Source organism: Sciurus carolinensis, chromosome 12 (assembly GCF_902686445.1).
Source record: "Sciurus carolinensis chromosome 12, mSciCar1.2, whole genome shotgun sequence".
Classification (NCBI taxonomy): Eukaryota; Metazoa; Chordata; class Mammalia; order Rodentia; family Sciuridae; genus Sciurus; species Sciurus carolinensis.
In genome coordinates, this window is record NC_062224.1 from 62,459,103 (window position 1) to 62,472,631 (window position 13,529).

At 48.2% G+C, this 13,529-nt stretch overlaps 1 protein-coding gene and 1 pseudogene across 1 annotated transcript in view; both read right to left on the bottom strand.

Moving 5' to 3' along the window:
- Positions 1 to 11,191, bottom strand: part of Ephx1 (epoxide hydrolase 1) — a 38,170-nt gene extending 26,979 nt beyond the window's left edge. The window contains exon 1 of the mRNA XM_047519832.1: positions 11,087 to 11,191. The gene's annotated coding sequence lies outside the window, so the exon portion shown is untranslated. The remainder of the gene's footprint in view (positions 1 to 11,086) is intronic.
- LOC124961371 (methylosome subunit pICln-like) lies at positions 2,732 to 9,167 on the bottom strand (annotated as a pseudogene).
- Positions 11,192 to 13,529: the final 2,338 nt, after the last annotated feature.

The following is a 13,529-nucleotide window of genomic DNA, read 5'->3' on the forward strand; positions in this document are numbered from 1 at the left end:
TAAGTGTGCAGGATAGGTAACTTGATCTTCTTAAGGCTTACACTCTAGTCTAGAACAGGGGTCTCAAAGTGTGGTCTCTAGACCATAGCTCCAGTGAAGACTAGGAACTTGTTAAAACCAGAGCTTCTCTAGCTCCACCCTAGGCCTCCTGAATCAGAAAGTCTGCATTTAACAAGTTCCCCAGGTGATTCTGATGCACCCCAAAGTTTAGCCATCCATCTAGAGCACTGGTACTCAACTAAGCCTGCATGCTGTAATCTAAACTCTTAGCCAGACACATGGGGCACCCCTGCTCTGCAGCCTGAAGCCTCATTAAGCAGCCCTCTGTCCCCCGAAAACAGACCACTGAAGCCTAGGATCTCCTTCATTTTCCATCTCTCAAAGTCTTATTCTTACTCCTTTAGGAGCCAGCAAATCCCTCTCTTTGAGCTGCACGTGTTCATGTACTGGCACCCCCCCACCCCCATCCCCCACCCCCACCCCACCCCCCGTGGCCCAGAGGCCTTTCTACTCCTGTGGCAGAGTCTGAGGATGATAGAGAGGGCTTCCTCTGGCACCACTCTGAGCATTTTGTATTGTTTAACTGATTTCATCTTTGTAACATTTCCATTTTACAGATGAGTCACTTTCAAGGTCAAATAGCCAATAAGTGAGGGAGGTTTTCAAATCCAGCCAGCTAGATGCCACAACCCACACTCTGTACCCTTCCCTAGGCTACCTCTAGTCCTTATTCTCTGTTACTTGGGGAAGGTTTCTCTGTGCAATGAAACTGTGTGGCAGGGATGATGTCCTTTTCAACCCTAAGTCCCCACCATGTCTTCCTATAAAAAGGTGCCTGACAAATCGGAGGCATTGACTAACCATGGTAGATTGATAGTTAAGTGGGAAAAAGCAGGGTGCGAAAAAAGGTATAAGGTTAACAGGTACCATTCTTGTGGACCAAAGAACACAAACATCCACAGTGAAGATTATCTCTAGAAGTGACCCCTGCAAAGAGGAAACCAAGCATCGAGGAAGAAGGTGAGCAAAATTGCACTGAATAGAGGCTGGGGGTGCAGGTGAGTGGTAAAGCACTTGCCTACTGGGTTACCTCCTAGCACTGCAGGGGGTGGAATGTGTTGTTAGCTTTTGTACCTTGGGAAAGCAGGGTTTTTGTTTTGTTTTGTTTTATTGTTTTTGTTCTTGTTTTCGTACCAGGAATTGAACCCAGGGGTACTTAACCACTGAGCCACATCCCCAGTCCTTTTAAAATATTTAGAGACAGGGTCTTGCTAAGTTGCTGAGGCTGGCTTTGAACTCATGATCCTCCTGCCTCAGCCTCCTGAGCTGCCTGGTGGGAAAACAAATTTTTACCAAAGGCATGTACAATCTACTCAAACACAAATAATTAAACATGTTTAAAATATGAAAGGACATAGGGTAACAGTTTTTCCTGTGGGTCCATTTCCACAGTGAGGCAGACACTTCACAACACCAGAACCTCACAGAACATGTTCCAGCAGCTGTGACGGGACGGCTGCTGCATGACTTTCTTCTGCCCAAAAAGCCTGTGGGACAAAAGTTAATCCAGAAATCCATGGCACCTGATGGCCAAAAGCCCAGAAAAAAATGTGTAACTGGGTAAACTAAGCTGTCTGGGCTGTTGGGAAACAGTGGCTGCCAGAGAACTGGTATCCACGTGGAGGCCATTATTTCCAAGAATGTGGCTCCCACTTCCACCTCTGCAGATGACAGATGCTTGTGTTTCTATCCTAGACCTCCTTTGAGTTTCACGCCTGTACACCCACCTGCCAACTTGACTTCCTGAATGTCTCCAAACCTCCAGTGCATCTGAAATTACATTGTGATTTTGTCCCCCTAAACTTTGCCTTTTTCCAGGGTTCCCTCTCACAGCAACTGGGACTGCCTCCAAGTGCCAAGTCCAAGACTCAGGAGATGTCCTTGGAACCCTTCTCCTTCATGCCACCCGCATGTATCACATATCATTAGCAAGTTCCAGCAGCTCTGTTTCCAAAATACATATCAAATTCATCTCTGCCGCCACACCCCAATCCAGGTGCCTGTGGCCTCTCCCTGCCCAGTCCCCTCACCCCTGCTTTGCTCCTCCAACACTCACTCTGCAGCCAGAGTCACATTTTGGACTTGACCTTGTCACACCCCAGTTAAAATCCTTGAAGAGCTCTCCAGTGCCCTTGAGGTGAAGCAATACTGGTAAATGACCTTCAAGGGCTGGGCCCAGCCAAACACCTCTGCACCACAGATCCTTCAGTTCTTTTCTTTTCTTTCTTTTTTTAAATATAGACAATATAGATTTTTTTGTTAAGCTATTACAAAGACAAAACAATTATCATTAGAAGTACTTGGAGGACTTCATTTCAGTTCACTTGTTCTGTTACAGAAAACTAACCTAAGAGGGTGGAAATTAAATGATATAATCTAAGAGGCTATAACAGGGCAGACTGGTAAAAGAGGGCAGAAGGAGCAGAAGCTAGCCAGAAACACTTGTGTCAGTGGCAGGATCTGTACCTGGGACACTTCCCAAGAGGCTACTACAGAGGCCTGAATTAATTAATTTGGCCCCCAAATCATTAAAAGACTCTTGTCTCTGTGGAGAATAACAAAGGCTGATCCCTCTGAGATCTTTGTCTTTCCTTCTCACACTCTAAGCTCCCGAGCATCTTAACTACAGGCTTGCTCACGTACAGATGATTCACACAGCTATGGCAGGAATTATAGTCCTACTCAAAGGCTACCTTGGCACAAAGTTTGGGGGTAAATGATAAACTACAAGTACCCCCCTTTGAATTAATTCAACTTTGTCAATAAAGTTCATAGTTCCTTCTGCTGGGGACAACTTGCTGTCTCAGTATAGTCTGTCTTGAGAAAGAACTGGTTTGAATGTTGAGTTTTGGAGAAGGAAAGACTTTCGTCAATCCCACTCCAAAGTGGAAGAGGCACCAAGTTCTCTCCTACAGTTATATGAGAACATTAGAGCAGCATAACTCATTTTCAGTGATCAACACCTGCATCCTCAAACTGCCCAGCAACTATTGGTGTGGTATCTACCTCTATGCCATCTTCATGATCTTTTACTGAGTCTTCTTTCTGGACTCCAGCCATGTCATAGTGCTGCTTACAGACTGAAAAAGCATTCCTTCTAATCTCTCCAGTGTGACTTGCCCTTCTACTATTAAATGGGATATTCCTTCTCTAAAATGTAGGGACATCCCCCCTACATTCCTTCTCTAAGATGTAGGGGGGGGGATACTTCCATATCATATTCTTCTCCATCATAATCATCTGAGTCTTCATCCTCAGGATCTGAATGCACAATCTGGCATTCACACATTGCAGTGAATAGTGTCTCCAATGCTGATTTATCACTAGGCACAAATCTAAATTCAGTAATAGGTTCAACATCATCATCACTGTCTTCCTCATCTTCATCAGCAAGAGACTCTTGATTCTTCTCCAAATTTGGTATTCACCATAACATACAAATGCTCTCGAGGATAGGCATTTAGGTCCCTGGACACAGCATAGGGGTATTCCAGTAAGAATCCTAATTCAGAACCATCTAACCAAGACAGGTGGCTCTCTGTGATGTAAAGAGGCCCTTCCCGTTCAGCGCAGCCTCTGTATCTGGCTGCCGTTGCCAAGCCCCTCATCCAGGCTGGGTGGGAAACTCTTTAGGAAGTTCGTTGTACCTAGGGAGCCCGTCCTTCAGTTCTTTACGTTCACATCCTCCCTCCTACCACAGGGCTTTGGAAGGTCATTCCCTCTCAACCTCCTTAATTTCTACTCATTCTTCAAATTTCAGAACAAGCATCCCTCCTCTGGGCAACCTCTCCTGAGCTATTCTAGCATGATGCACCTCTTAACTCTGACTGTTGTCACTGCTACACTTGTCCTTGTGACTATATATCTACTGCACCGGAGTACCTTTGGGGTACTGCCCTTGTCTACTTTGGCTCCCCCCTGGATCCCCAGAGTCTGACATTTATGGGATGCTCAATAAATATTTATTGAATGAATTTAAAATTTCTTTGGATAGCAGTGTCAAAAATTATCAGAACTTTTGGACAAAAAGATGGCTGAATTTTCCTTGAGGAATAATAGATAGCTTGCTTCTCAGTCTATTTTGTAGAGAAGGATCATAAGATACAGGAAAGGGTTGAGTAGGTAGCATGTGGCAAGTTTCCCCCCCACCCCAGACAACCAGAGACACACACTTCAAATTTCAGGGTTTGGATCTAAAAAGATGAGAGAGTCTCCCTCAGCTGCCCGAGGGAGACTCCCCTACCTCAAACCCAAGCAAGAATCAGAAAATGCTCTAAAATCATAGTAAAGACTAGCTGACCATGACTCAGCATATATGTGGCCTTGGCTAAGCGCATTACAGGGCTGAATGCCCAAGTGTTTGTCCAGAACAAAGGCCAAGAAGGTGCACGCAGCCCTGCCACCGCTGAGTGGGGACAGGCTCTGGCTCTGTCTACATGTGAGGATTCCTCTCTCTGCAGAGCTGGGTGACATTTTCTGATGGTGACTCAGACTCACAGTAGTGTGAAAACCTTGTGCTCCTCCTGGGAGATGTCTGCTACTTTGGGTGGAAAACTGTGGAGGCAGGAGTAAAGGAAAATCCATGGCGCCCCACAAAGGTGGGGCTCCAAGGGTCTGTGAGCTTCCTCAGCCAGGCACCAAGTCTGTCAACTTCCACCCTCCCTGGTCCCCCAGCCTTGCCTCTTCTCCCTGGGATAAGGACAGGGAACAGCCAGTGGAAAGGGGGAAACAGATGGCTTCTCCTCCACTCCAGGACCGGCCTGCCAAGGTAACACAGAACAGGAATGTTGCCACAGCTAACTCCCTGTTAGCAGCTGCCCAAGCCTTGGGCTCCCGGGGTCTTCCTGACAGAACAGCCCTGCTGACTCCAGTTACAGGCTGGCCCAGGGCAGGTGGGGCAAACCCTGAGGGGACCTCCTTGGGACTCTGTAGAACCCAGCTAGGGGACAGCCTCTCCACCCTAAGCCACTGCCCCTGAACCTTGGTGGCCAGGTCATGGAAAGTGTTCTGCACTAACCAAAGGCCTTGTTTATCTCCATGCAGGACCTGGAGCCAAGCCCAGGAGAACAGCTTGGAGCCAGCAAGGGAAAGAAAGTGCAAATAAGTTTGTAGGCAAAAACAAACAGGAGTGAAAGAAAGTAAAAACAGTGTGGGGGACAGCCTCCTGGGGGAGGGAGAACTCAGGGAAGGAAACATCACCATCTACTCTGGAGGGTCTCCCCAGCCCCTGGCTATCTATCTACATGTCAGGAGGGACAGATGGAAGGCATGCAATTTGGGATTGCACTGTGATGAAGACAGTTGGGACACCAGGAGCCAGCCTGGCTGGTGGCCAAGCCCTCACTGCCTGCTCTGAAAGCCCTGCAACTTGCCAGCCATGTTACCTCAGGACAGTGACTCTGCTTCTCCAGGCCTCAGTTTCCATCACCTGTAGTGAAGGGTCTGGCTGGAGGAAGGGGAGGACCATGTGGGTGGGCTGGCTGGCCCTGCAGCATCTACAGAGGGGACGGCTACTTCCATAGTGTTTAAAGGCCACACAAATGCATTTACACAACCTTCAGTTTACCTAAGATAAAGTCAACCTAGTTGAGAAACAGATTACATTTATTGGGGGCTAATTAGGATTGTGATCCAGGAAAACAGATTCAAGAGGTCTTGAAAATGTGCTTTGGGGTTTTACAAAATGGTGGCTGTATTTATAGCTTTAAACCACAAGGAGATTGGAAATTAAACGATTCGTTAGTCAGGAATTAGGATTGGTGCTGGTTAAATGGGTGATGTTAAACTGTTGTGTGTGAAGCAGTGCGGTCTGGATCTGTGGGTAGTTGGGTGGGGTGGTGTCTGTTGTACAGAAGGTCAGCAGAGTTTAACAATGTTTCGAAGGTCAGTTGGCATCCAGTTATGGTCATATTTGTGGCTCAGTTCAAAGGTTTAGCTGCAAATGTGTCTGAGATCTGATTAATAGTGTCCTCTCAACTCTGTTTTAAGGGCCTAAAACAAAACTACTCCATTTAAAAACTATTTTTAGTTGTGGATGGACACAATACCTTTATTTAATTTATTTATTTTTATGTGGTGCTGAGGATCTAACCCAGTGCCTCACATGTACTAGGCAAGCGCTCTACCACTAGGCCACAATCCCAGCTCCTCAAACTACTCCATTTAAAACAAAAATTATTTTTGTGGATAGAACCCAGCGCTTCATGCATGCTAGGCACACTACCACTAAGCTTCACCTAAACTCCATTTTGATTTTCTTCCCCTTGATACTTCCATGCAAGTTTTAAGTCCTATAATGCAAGAAGGGCAAGAGACTCCAACTTGTAAGGTTCACATGTGAACGCTCTGGAGTTTCATTTGAAGCCCTGTCCCCATCTCACACTGCCAATTAAAATACAAGCTACCCTGTTTCCACTGGTTTTAAATTACCAGGGAGGGGGTGGGGAAGTATGTGGAGCAAGTTCATGACCCATTAGGGAAAAGCATTCCTTTCTGTGAACTTTCAATCCTTGGCACTCTCTATTTGAGCAGAGAGTCTCCTATTTCAGTGGATAATAGGAGTGGGCCATCTAATACACCTACTTGATTTCCTTCCCACCATTAACCACACTCTGCACCTATCTCCCCTCTCTCAGAGGTTTTTTCCTCAGCAATTCGTTCGCTGGTCTGAAAACTTCCTCAATAGCGTGTAACAGGATAGCTCTGGTAGCTGGGCCTCATCCCAGTAACCCGAGCAGGCATTCTTGTCTGGAACAGTAGTGAGAGCACTAGCTGTGCTTCAAGGAGAGCAGCCCTCAGGAGGAGGGTCAGAGTTCCCAGGAATGCCCTCTGGCTTGTTTTGTCTGGTGGGGGTTAGTTTGAGGGCAGGCTGGTGATATGCCTCAGTGGTACAGCGTCTCCTGAGTCAACTCTGAAATGAGGATGTTCAGCTGGGACAGGCATCATTGTTTCCCTGACAACAGCCTTCCTGGGAGGGTCTGGCAGTCCTGACTCTGTGGGGCACATAAAGGGAGAGGGCAAGCCTGCTTTCCCTTCAACGCTAACTCTGCCTCCACCTGGTCGCTACTTTTGCTGGGTCCACTCCTGCTTCCTTACAGGGACAACGTGGTCCAGCAGGAAGGTCCTGCCACAGGCAGAAGAACTGGAAAATGGGAAGGTATATGCACTGGAGCCAAAGTATTTCTCGTACTTTCCAAAAGATCTAAGTCTCTTCAGTCCTAACGGAAGTGGGTACAAACACATGTGACTGCAAAATCAGCTTTCAATGCAGCCAGGGCTGCTCTTTCCAGAGGGAAAGCCAAGCTCAGGCTGAGCTGCAGAGGACAAGCCTTCTCAGTTGGGTGGAGGGCCCTGCCTTTCTGAAGCATACTGCATGGCTGTCTGACACTCTATGAAGGCACTGGAACCTCTTGCTCCTGGTCATGGTGGAGTCTGAGGTCAGGCTAAGCCAGCCAGCTAAGCCAGTCACTCAAGCACATCACAGGGACATTCAGTCCCTCCAGGACTTCAGTATGTGTCTGGACAGCTATTACCTCTGTGAGGAAGCCCAGAGAAACCCTGGACTATAACACTGGGGTAGGAAGACTCTTAAACATCTCATTTCATGTAATACATTTGCCCAGAAGTAAGGGATAGCTTTTTCTGTTTTAAAGAGAATTAAGAACGAAGCTCAGAGAGTTTAGGTTGTTTGCTCCAGTTATCCCAGCTAGTAAGTTCCAAAAAGATATTCATATTCAGTCCATTCATCAACCTTCCCAACTGCTAAATGCAGCAAAAACTCCTGAATAAGACCCATGGTCCCAGTTGGTAGGTTAGCTAGAGAATTTTCGAGGAAGTCTTTTTAGCTCAACATAGAGGAATATATTTTTTTTCTCCTTACTGTGAGCCCTCTGTTAGGCATGGGAGAGCCTAAGTGGCTTTGCAATGGCTGGGCCATGCACTAAACAGGGCTCCCCTGCCAGGCAACCAAGGAGGTCAGTGGGCCTCTGAACTGGCTAAAGGGATGCTGCAGGCCAGACAGTGGGAATAAACGCTGCTCTCTCTGGGGAGAAAGGATGAGCCATGACTCTGCCCCCAAGAAAGTAAATAAACCATGATGGCAGAGGAAACTGCTACTTGAGCCTGGTTTCACAATCCTGGGTTTGATTATATAACCAAGGATAGGACTACACAGTTTTTCCTGGGGTACCCACCAACACCCGCCCAGGAGCCGCCCAGGAAGCTTTGGTTCCCTCTCGGGGAACTGCTAGGGAGGCTACTCGCTGCAGCTACCTCCCCTCTACCACACAGCCCACAGGAGCTCTGCTAAGCCATCAGGCCTGGGTGCAGAACCACCCACAGAGAGCCCACAGGTGACCTCAGACAGCCAGCTGGGCTGGGCGGTGACCCTCCTATCTCTACCCAGGGCCCTCGACCTCTGGGTCACACCTCTGGGCTAGTCCCTTACCCAACTTGCAGCCAGGGTGTTGACTTGCAGCCATCCTCCATGGACCCGTCGTGGGACCACAAAAACCCTACCAAACTGACCACTCCGCCTACATATCCCCTTTCTTGACGATCCTTTTGGGCTTCTTAACCACAGAATCATCCCATAATAGAGCAACAAGGAAACTTGCCAAATGTCAGGCCTGACACACCCTCATTTTATGAGGACCCATTTTAATGGTTGAGCTGAGACGTGAGTGGTCTTCTTCCTACGTCAATCCTCTTTCAACATCACTCTCTTACTTCTCAGAGGAATGGACTGATATTGGTAGGAGCTGCCATCCTAGCAGAGGTGGGCTTTGAACACAAGATTCTAGAGGCCCCTCAAATCACACGCCCGCCACAGCAGTGCTCATCCAGCCCCAAGCGGGTGTGCTCTGCACCCTGTCCTCAGCAGCGGTGCCCAGCACATGCTGCCCACCCTTATTTTGTACACACAGCTGTGCTCCATGCTTTCAGGTCTCTCAGCATGGAACTGAGAAAGTCTGAGGGCAGTCTCTGCGGTTCATTATCTGAACCTGGGCCAAGATACCAAGAAAAACAAAGAGTCGAAGTGTCAGGTGAGCAGCGACCATGTCTGGGCATGTTTGCTCTTCAGTCGATGGGTGGAAGAGCACTGGCATGGCGACACAGGAGCTCCCTGTGGGTTCCACCAGTGCTCTATGTGGATGTTAGGCGGGAACCTGGCACCGCAGGGGGCTCGTGAGAGGCTATTTCCTCCCATGGTCAGGATGCCCTTTCTCTAAAAGTCCCTCTGCTCACAGCACCCTCGCTCAGGGCTCACCACAGACGTCCTCACGTCTGTAGGCCTGCTGGACAGCGTGCTTAAGGCATAGCTGAGAGGCAGTGGGATCACCCAGAGAGCATGGGAGTTGTGGATGGTGTTGAGTTTCACCCCCTTACAGAGCAGTTATTTTCTGTGGAAGGTCTTCTTTCCTGGAATAGAGGGGTGCAGCTCCCGGTCCTCATTTACACACTGGGCTAGTTTATCCAATGGGTGATTCAGACCAGCTTGGCCCACACTCTACAAACCTAGACATAAAATCATCCATGCTAGGCACATTCCTGCCTCAGGGCCTTTGCACTTACTCTTCCTTTGGCTTCTTGCAGCCAGCCCAGATAGTAGCATGGGAATCCCTAGTTCCTCAGGTGTAGTGGGAGGCAAGGCCTTCTTTTCATCTAATATTCCCTTTCTCTTTAATGCTTTATTATTTTCCATAGCACATTTCATCATCTAGTATAATTTGTATCTTACAGTTTTGTTTATTGCCCCCACCCAAACAAAAAAGAAAAACCACTACAGATCCAATGAGGGCACATTCCTAAGAACTGTCCACAATTCCTAAGAAAACATGAAATCATCACATGACCCTCTTCAGAGCTGAAATTTGGGAAATAAGTTTTGCTGAACACGCCCAGATTCCCCCCCTCTCTACTAAATCAGACCAAGTGGGGCCAGTAAAGGCTCCTCCTCCCTGAAGGAAGCAACGATCACACCAGAAAACAATGCTACTCTCTGGGCGGTGTGGCTTCCTGAAAATGTTTATTTTCGATTTTGCTGAAATCCGAGGAGGCCGCAGAGCGGCACACAAAAAAGCATAAATCCTCAAATATCGTGCTAAACAATTTCCCACAGTACGGGCTATAAATCGCAGCAGAAGCACTTCCCTGGGGGTTGATCTGCCAAACGCAAGGGTACCCCTTCTCTCACACCCCCGCCCCGCACGCTGAGCCCCCAGATCCTTCAGAGCAACGGGGTGGGATGTCCAGGGGCGGACCCAGGCCTTGCGGAGCCTCAAGTGTAAACAACCGGAGGTGGGAAGTGGGAAGAGGCGGGGCGAGTCAGGAGTCCAAGTTTTAAGTGGATGGCTTGGAATAAACCTGAACCTGCCAGGGAGGGAGGCAGACCCGACTCGGGTCTCTGCCGAGGTCCCCTCAGATGGTTCATATCCCCTGGCTTCTAGGGCACTAGAACTCTGAACTTCTGGTCGGTCTCCTCTTGCGCGCGCTGCACGCTGCTCCTGCTGGCCAGCTCTCCCGAGGGAAGTGGAGAGCGGCGGGTGCTGGACAGCAATGACAATTAGACATCTTTCAACTTGATCAGCTTAGGACTTGAGCGACAAGTTCATTTCACTGTGGAAGCGAGCCCTACCCCTGGAGGCAAAGGGACCCGTGTGCACGCCTCTTGTCAGCGGGCCTGCGGGGCCCACCCTCGGTCCCGGCCCAGGAATTCCCCACCCAAAGTCCCGACCCGCCCAGGCCTCTTCCCCTCGGATGCGTGCACTTGCAGGCCAGACTGGACGGCGGTGCACAAGGGGCGCCAGGCAAAGTCCTTCGGTTCTGGGAGGCAGCCGGTGGTGGCTGACCCCAGAAGTATGGGGTGGTCTGCCTGCAATTCCTACTGCACTCCTAGCGGGATGGCGCAAACCGACCACTGTCCCCAGTCCTCCTCCCTTCGCCCCTTTTGTGGTTCCCGCGCGCGCGGAGCAGCATCCGCGTCTGCGTCCTAGGAGCGCGGGCCCTAGCGGTCCCGGGAGCTTACGGTCTCGGCTTGCGGACTCCGGAGACGGCAAGCGTGCTGTCCCTCCGACTCCCCAGCTCCTCCTGGGCCTGTCTGCTGGCCTCCCGGGTGCTGTCTCCGCCCAGGCCTGGCCTCTGGCAGAGTGGGGCGGTCCCTGGCCAGGCCGACCCGGGTTCTGTCCCGCCCCGCGGGGTTACCTGAGCGACGCCAAAGTCTCATCCCCCGCCCCCACCCGAGGATCCATCTGTGCTTGGGAAAAACCCGCTTCTCAAAGGGGCTGTCTGGGCACCCAAGTCCAGAACTGGAGACAAACGTTTATTTATTTATTTAAAAAATTTTTTTTTAGTTGTCGACGGACCTTTATTTATTTACATGCTCGGCAAGCGCTCTACCACTGAGCTACATCCCAGCCCGTGACAAACGTTTAGAAGCACATAAGGCCAGTCGAATCCAAAAACAAAAACCCCAAGCCTGCATGGCGCGTATGTTTTTATCTCATCTTTCTAGCAATTTATTGTTATGGTATCTTAAAAACGCACTGGTCTGTGACAAATGTAAAAACAAGTTTGACTTTCAACAGTCTGAAGAGCACTGGTCTGAACCCTCTGAGGACTTGGTGGTGAGAACTAATGCTACTGCTTGCTGGGAGAGCAAGTGCATAGAAAATCAGCTTCCAGACAGAAGGAGCTCAGGGCTCAGACCTGTGGTCACAGGGACTCCTTTGGCTTCAGTTCAATCTCCAGATCGACATTGCTGGGAAACTTGTCCATTTACCTCTCTCAATACCTCCCCTTAGGTCCTGAATATCCTGCTAACACCCTCTTGTACTTAGAAGTACAATTGTTTCAACCAGACATACTCAAGATCTCAACAGATAAACCAGGCCCCTTGGATGCCTTGTGCAGGGCCTGTGACCAATTTTAAGCTTTGATCCTCAGCACACAATTTCAGAATAAAGCTTGCCACCCCCCCACCCCCTTGGCCTCCAACCTTCCTGCTCATCCTGGCCCAAGAACTTTCCATGTTAAATTAATATAGGCAGTTTCTGGCCATCAAATACATTGGACTCATTCCTACCCACAATCTTTGCTCATATGGTGCCTCAGGGCAGGATACCCTCCTCCATCCAAGCGGAATCTCCTGTGCTTTGGTTCCACACCCTCCCACAGACGCCTTCTCTTGCACCTGCAGTCTCTGGCATCTCTGAATTCCTTCAAATCTTGCAGTCTGGGAGAGTTCCCTTCCAGTCCTCCAAATTATTCAATTTGGACAGCTTTGCCTCTGGCCATTTCACCAAAGAACTCAAATTTGTTACTTGTAAAACAGCAGTGATGATGAAAATATTCTAAAAGTAGATGCAGGCGATAGATGCACCACCACAACTGTGAATATACTAAAACACACTGAATTGTACATTCTAAGAAGGTGAATTTGGGGCTGGGAGTGTAGCTCATTGGTAGAGTACTTGCCCTAGATACAATCCCAGCACTGCATAAATAGATAAGAGAGTGAATTTTATGGTATGTAAATTACATTTCAATAAGGCTCTTATTTTATTTAAAAACAAAACTGTCATCACATGGTAATCTCACTTCTCACTTCCACTTCAGTATCCTCATATCCCCCTCCTTGGTTAACCATCCATTCAGCATAGGCTCTAAAATCTAAAATAGTTCAAGATATCTCAAAGTACAACTTACATACAAGCCATCAATAAATAAATTCACAGAGTCCAACTGAGCAGGACAAAATTTGGATAGCCTTTCCAATTTTTGTTGAAAAACCACTGAAATGTTTATAGATCAAGAGTGGGTATAGTGTGAGTTCTAAAATAAATTATTTATTTTTATTTTTTAATTTTTTTATTTGTTCTAATTAGTCTTACATGACAGTAGAATGCATTTTGACACATTGTACACAAATGGCGCATAACTTCTCATTCCTATGGCTGTACATGATGCAGTCACACCAGTAGTGTAATCATACATGTATATAGGGTAATCATGTCCATCTTGTTGCTTCATCTCTCCCACCCCCCATGCCCCCACTTCTACTCTCACTCCCCTCTGCCCAATCCAAAGTTCCCTCAGTCTCCCCTCTCCCCATTATGGATCAGCATCCACTTATCAGAGAAAACATTCGGTCTTTGGTTTTCTGGGATTGACTTATTTCACTTGGCATGATATTCTCTAGTTCCATCCATTTCCCCACAAATGCCATAATTTCTTCTTTAAGGTTGAGTAATGTTCCATTGTGTATATATACCACATTTTCCTTATCCATTCATCTGTTGAAGGGCATCTCGGGTGGTTCCAAAATTTAGCTATTGTGAATTGAGCTGCTATAAACATTGATGTGGCTGTGTGACAGTAGGATGTTGATTTTAAGTCCTTTGGATATAAACGGTGGAGTTTGATAGCTGGGTCAAATGGTGGTTCCATTCCAAGTTTTCTGAGGACTCTCC